Source organism: Lolium rigidum, chromosome 6, assembly GCF_022539505.1.
Source record: "Lolium rigidum isolate FL_2022 chromosome 6, APGP_CSIRO_Lrig_0.1, whole genome shotgun sequence".
Taxonomy (NCBI): Eukaryota; Viridiplantae; Streptophyta; class Magnoliopsida; order Poales; family Poaceae; genus Lolium; species Lolium rigidum.
The window spans coordinates 5672336-5679249 of record NC_061513.1 but is presented as its reverse complement, the minus strand read 5'-3'; positions in this window follow the sequence as shown (position 1 = coordinate 5679249).

Here is a 6914-nt window from a genome sequence, read left to right as displayed (position 1 = left end):
ACTTTGACTTCTGGACAGTAGATGTTCAGCCAGCTTGGACGCCTGAGGACGTGTGGGTTCGTGTGTATGAGCTCCCTCCTTTGGCACTAAATGATTTTTTGGCAATGTGGACTATAGGTGATGTTTTTGGGAAAAAGAAGGATTTGGATATTGTCTTCACAAGGGCCAACAAAGTTTTCCGTATTCTGGTTACATGTCTTGATCCCACTTTGATACCTAATACTTGGGACTTAAAAATAAAAAAATGATTTCTTTCGTCTACGTTTTGAAGTAGAGGGATTACAAAGATCAGCTCCGGCGGATGTGACAATGACTGATCTTCCAAAACATGATGATGATGTTGGGGGCAGCGGCAATGGGCAGAGTGGTAATGCATCTAATAGAGAAGCTAAAAGATCAAAGAGCATTTCCAGTAATGAGACTGATAAAGATGACACAAACAAATCTTCAGCCCACAAAACAGGTACAGGGATTACAAAGTCTTCTTCTGTTTTGGCACATGGCTTGGGAAAGGAACATAATGCTCACAAGACCCCTGTGACCATGCAAACTGAACACGTTGAGAGTACATTAAGGTATTCAAGTTCTAGTTTTGCATCTATTTCAATTAGTCCGATTTATCTTGAACCGGCTTTTAATACTGTTGTTTCTCCTATGTCTAGTGCTGAGCATAGAGGACGAAATTTTTTGAGCAGCCATACAGTGCCGAATTTGAATGACAAGGCAGATTTGGAGGAGGAAGTACGTGGATCATCGCTGCGGGATCACCAACCGAGGCATGCAGACCATGCAAAGGCGACGTCAAACGCTGAGATGTCCGGAGCGCAGGCGGGCCAGAAGGCCGTCTTGGCGGCGACGACAGGAACCCAGGCGGGTCATAAGGTAGCTGTGGCCGGGCCGACCATGGCGCCTCCACTGTTGGAGGCTGCTGGATCGTCGCCGCGGCGGTCTCACTCTGGGCCAGTTTGGCGTGGCTCTCAGGGTATGCAGACACAGCCCAACATGCATGGTTTTGGCGGTTCCCGAGGTACGTCGATCTGCGAAGATTTTTCGAATCAATCAAACAAACTGAAGCAACCTTTCTCTGTTAATTCTATGAATATTAATTCTGATTCTCATGTATGTGCGGAAGTGGGGACAGAGGGAAAAAGAATTTTCACACGAGAAGAGATTATAGCTTTTGGAGGCATTCCAGAACCAAAGGCTTTGGATGTGCGTACAAGTGCAAGAATTGGGGCGCAGGCTACGGCGGATCAGACGCAAATGGAGCGGCCTATGTATGCTGCTCAGCGTCGATCCACTCTGGGTACAACAGGTATGTCGCCGAACAAAAGTGTGTCGCTTTTATCTTTCTCGCCTGAACGAATAATTTGTAATGCTAGTTCTTTGGGTGTTTCGTTGGGAAATTCAAGGGACGAGGAGATCAAGTCGGCTAAATTAATACTTGAGAATGAATTTCCTAGGTCTGTTACCATGTTACAGACGAGTGATGATAGTACACTTACAAATGAAAATAGGCCGCAATGTTTGATTGTTCGCAAGGCTTCAAATTTGTGTGAAGACTTACTTGATGACGACGATCTGATTGGGGAACACATTCTAGACATACCTGTAACGAATAAAGTCCAAAAAAAACAGAGGAAAAAAAGGTCTTATGATAAGAATAATTTGCGGCGGAGTACTAGAGTTAGAGTGAAAAAACAATATTCTTAAAATGACAGGTCTAAGGGGTATGTCGTGGAATAGCGAAGGTTTTAAGGATCCAGGGAAGCACCTATTTGTTAAGGAAGCTATCCGGGAATCGTCTTGACTTTACTGCTTTGTTAGAGACAGGCCGTTCAAATTTCTCAAATCCTTTTTAAGTAGTATGGCCGGCGACGCTGACTTTGCTTGGTTTTGTCTTCCGCCTTGTGGGAGATCCGGGGGCATTCTAGTTGGCATTAATACTTCAACTCTTCTGGTTAAGAACGTGGATACTGGTGACTTCTGTGTGAAATTGCACCTCCGTTCTAAACAAGATGGTTTCGAATGGATTTTGGTTTCTGTTTATGGAGCTGCCCAAGATTCGAGAAAGCCGGAATTTTTATCGGAATTGGTGAGACTATGTGATCATGTATCTTTACCAATTTTATTGGCGGGAGATTTTAATATTCTTCGGAGACCAGAAGATAAGAGCAATGATAATTTTAACCCAAGGTGGCCTTTTATGTTTAATGCCATCATTGAAAACTTAAATCTTAGGGAAATTGTGTTATTGTTGACTGCCAAAACCCACCGGCGGGCAGCGGCCTTGTCAACACCGTAGAGCCGGGAAGAGCCTAGAGCTGCGGCTGGCTGAGACCCCTCCGAGCGACGGCCCGCAATGCTCTTCTGGTCACACGCGGCGTTGCGAAGTGCAAGGGCGTGCCACCTGACCTATACCTGGTCAGGAAGGTGATGAGGATGCCTCGCTTAGTTTCCTGCAGGGCATACATGTAAACGTTAAATACGAGCCTCGATCGGCTCTCAGGTAATCCTGTGAATCGGCTCATAGAGCCGATCCACCCATGATCCGTACGGGGTGCACGGATACTTGGTGGTCCTGGCTTGATCAAGATGAAGCTAATGAGATCTACGACGATTTAGGGTTTTCACCGCATAATCGGATCATCCTACTCCAGGTTGGGCCTTGCGGCCACGCACGGTGCTCGTAAGCCGATCCTAAACAAGGCCAAAAAACCAACATGAAGTTGATCCTAGGAACATCCCGTTTAGGACTTGCGAACGCCACCCTACGTGCCACTCGGATCCTCCCCCCTTTGTAAGGCCTAACTATTGCGAGATATTAAACTAATCCTTGTAGAACAAGGAGCAATCGTAACGGATCAGATCTACTAAATAATGATCAAGCGGGGTGCCGCCCCCACACCTGAGATAGGCGTGAGGGCGGCTAGATATGCGAGGGTTGCACTACGTAAGCATGCTTAAACGAAGAACAATGCTAACCCTAACACATCTAATGATAACTACGTTGCTCGCCATCAAAAACGCTTCAGTACGAGCAACGCATGGAACAACGTGGGGCTTGTGCTGCCTAGATCGCAAGATGCGATCTAGGCAGCATGTCGCTTACCTGATAGAAACCCTCGAGACGAAGGAGTTGGCGATGCGCCGAGATTGGTTTGTTTTTGGGGTTGAACGTGAGTTGTTGTTTATTCCATAAACCCTAGGTACATATTTATAGTCCAGGGACTTTCTAATGAGGGCGTGCACTAAACCGTGCACGAGTAAGATTCTACCTCTAAACTAAAATAGATCTAATAAGTTACAGATACACGGGCAATTAAGCCCAACTTGGTATAACAGGCCGATTCATGTAATTCTCCACATATATTTCCTTAAACCCATCTCGACTGCGGCCCACCTCCGACTCGGTCAAATCTTGGTGATAACACATGCCCCCCTGGTTTTGGAATTGGTAATTCCAAAATCACTCTGCTTTCCTTCGTCGGGTCATGTCGTGGCAGAACCGTCGCAGTGTCCCTCATGATGATGCCTTGGCTTCTCAACTTCTCCGCGTGACCTGGCAGTTTTTTTTTTTTTTTCTTTTTAGGCACCACTTCCTCGGAAACTGCTGTGGCATTGAATTTCCACTATATCCTCCTTCGATTTAACCGCTCTGAACAGTTCTTCTTTGTATCTCCTCCGCACTAGCACTCCAAAAACCCTCCCAGCCACCATGTCTTCCTCCTCCTCTGCCCCATCGGATCTTGCCAGCCAATCCTCCACGTCCCGTGAGCCGACGCCGGAGTACAACGCGGCGGCGGTCCACGCGGCCAACACCCGCCGCGCCATTGCGGCCGGGGAGGAGTCAGACCACGACTTCTCCATCTGGTCCGAGGACGACCAGTCCTCGACGGACGGGGAGAGCGACCTCCGCTTCCTCGCCGTTGGGGAAACGAAGGAGGAGAGTGACGACGACAGCTTCTCCTGCGACTTCACCTCTTCCGAGGAAGAGGAGGAGCAGGAAGAGGAGAAGGAGGACGATGACGAGAGCTCCTCCGACGAGCCGCCGGCCAAGCGGTTCTGCCCCTGGCCGGGCAATCTTAGCGACTTCGACAGCGACGAGGACGACGCTGATGAAGAAGATGAAGACAACGAGGGCCCGGTCGGCGGCCATTGGAGCGACGACGAGCCCGCCGGGAGCAGCGCCGATAGTGGCGACGACGGCGGCGACGAGGGCAGTGATGGCCCATAGATAGGACCTCTAGAATAGGGCCGGTAGTAGTAGATGGGGCAATGGATCCCCTAGTATTTCCCTTTTGAGAGCAATTAGCTCTTTATGTAAGAAATCTCATCTTAATCAATGAAGAACTTTTCCCCAATCTTGATTTTGCCGATTCCTTTTAATTGAGCCGATTCTCTCTTCTCTCGACCTTGCCGATTCGTCCCCTTTGCCAATGCGTAATGAACCGATAACAACGCATCGGTCCTTCAATAGAGCAATCTACCAGGCCTGTTGCCCCCCGAGTCTCAGCCAATGCAAAACAGAGACGAGGATACGCGAATGAACTGCGTAGACCTGGGCTTGATCGTGTGTAGGGAAGTTCCCTATGCAGCGTCAGCCGATTTGAACACAAATCGGCTTCTCCGAGCGGAAAGCCTTCCAGGTGAGCTGCCCCCCGAGCTCTTACTCGAGGCGAGAATGTCAGAGAGAATGTGCCACAGCCGATCCTCTTTCTTCCTCCGACAGCCGATAATCTTCCGTTTCAGCTGCACTAGCCCCACAGATTGGAAATCCTGGATTTGGTGAAGGCTTGATAATCATCGCACAACTAGAGTCGATGGCTACGCATCGGCTGTTTCTTGATTCTGAAGTCGATGTCTGCTGCATCGGCTGTGCTTGAAAATTTTCGAATTTTCACTTTTTTTTTTGTTTTTACGGCCGACCTGTGCATCGGCCCCCATATTCCAATACCCATCAACAGAAGATGAGAGGCTTCCGTTGCATATCCTCGTATTTTATCTACCTGGGTGCCCCCCGAGCCGATTCTGTCAAGAGAATTGATGGTATCGGCTCGTGTCGGATAACATGTTGAACCCGGGCGAGAATGGTGGGTGAGGATATTTTTGGCCGATTGCTGGAATCGGCCTCCACGCTTGCTTGCTCGTTGAAGGTTTTGTAAGTTCCCTTCATAAGTTTTTTGGGGCCGATCACAAGGATCAGCCTCTCCTGGTTTGCTCATTGGTTTGATCTTGCTACTTGGTCAGGCTAGATAAAACCAACCCGACTTCTGACTTGATGCGCTTGCTGTCGTCCACCTTGAGTGCTCCGTAGAGTCGTGGAGCGCTACGCTCTGTCGGCAAGACGAGTACCATGTTTGTGCCAGCCGATGTCTCATCATCGGCTTTCCTCTGTTTAGGGCGCCACTCCATTTTCCGTGGACGACCCTCTTCATCCAGGGTTCGCTGAACCTTTGCAGCCAGATCAGGCCGTGCCTTCCTTAGCGTATGCAGGTACAACCTTTCGGCTTCCTCCAGGCCGCGCAATCGCTGAACCCTGCGCTTCTGGGAACGGCTGAGTCCGTTAGGGCACCACCTTGGCCGGTGGTACCTATCTTCTTCCTCGTCTTCTGAATCTTCAAGATCTGCCCAACGAGGTGACTCAGCGCGTTTGCTTTGTGGCGGGAGAGGCCCTAGGCGCTCGAACACGGACACGTTGGCTGCCTCCTTCTTTTTCTGGTTGCATTCTGGGCAATTGCCGATTGTGGGCAATCGGCTCATTCCTGAATCCCAGCAGTGTCTGAAGAAGGGCGGTCCCAATGCCTGGCGTTGTCATCTTGCTCCCTTGATGCTTCCGTGGCACGGCGCTCGTGCTCCTCCTCATCGCGATCCTCGCCGACGATATCTTCTGGCTTCTCTAGCCGGACGATCTCCTCTATCATCGTAATTGGACCGTCGGCGTTGGTCATACCGACTCACATATTTGTTGAGGAGGTGATCGAGAGAGGGTCGCTGATATCTTATATTCTTCACCTCTCCCTCCGTGACATAGCGCTTGCCATCATGACGGAGCCGATCGCGTGGAGCGGCTTCCTCTCGTATCCTTGCTATGAGAGCAGCTGCCCTCATCTCCATCTTTGCCGGAGTGGTTTCCGGGTCCTACCATGTTGATGCTGAACGAGGGACCCGGCGGCAACCTTCGGGGTAGGTGATTTCCACCATATTAACGGCGGGGAAGGGTTGGGTGTCGACCTTCATGGCGTACTGGTTGAAAATTAGCCGCCCCTTCTCTATCGCCGCTTGGATGTGTTGACGCCACACCCGGCGGTCGTTGGTGGCATGGGAAAGCGAGTTGTGGAACTTGCAGTACGGCTTTCCGTTTAGCTCCTTCGCCGTGGGGAACTTGAGACCTTCGGGAATCGTCAACTGTTTCTCCTTGAGCAGGAGGTCGAAGATTTGTTCAGTCTTGGTCACGTCAAAATCAAATCCCCTGGGCGGCCCCGGTGGCTTTACCCATTTGCAGGCCACAGGGGTTCCCCCCTGAGTCCACTCAGCCACTGCTATCTCTTGGCCTCCCGCAGGCACTTCATCTTCCTCTGTATCGACCATAACTACTGCACGCTTGAACTTGTCTTGGTACAGGTCGGGGTGGCGCTGTTCATATGCTGATAGTTTCGAACCATGTGCGCCGGCGAGGATAATCTCGCTTGGGAGGCCATGTCCTTGAGCTGTGTCGCAAGGCCTGCTACCGCCAACTCGATCGCTTCCTTTTCGGTTATACGAACCGAATAACATCGGTTCCTAAGATTCCTGAAGCGGCTGGATGTATTCAGTCACCGTTTCCCCGCGCTTCGACGTAGTTGTGCTAGATCGGCAATGCCGGACTCGGAAGCTTCCGAATGGTATTGCATATGGAGCTGTTCTTCCAATTG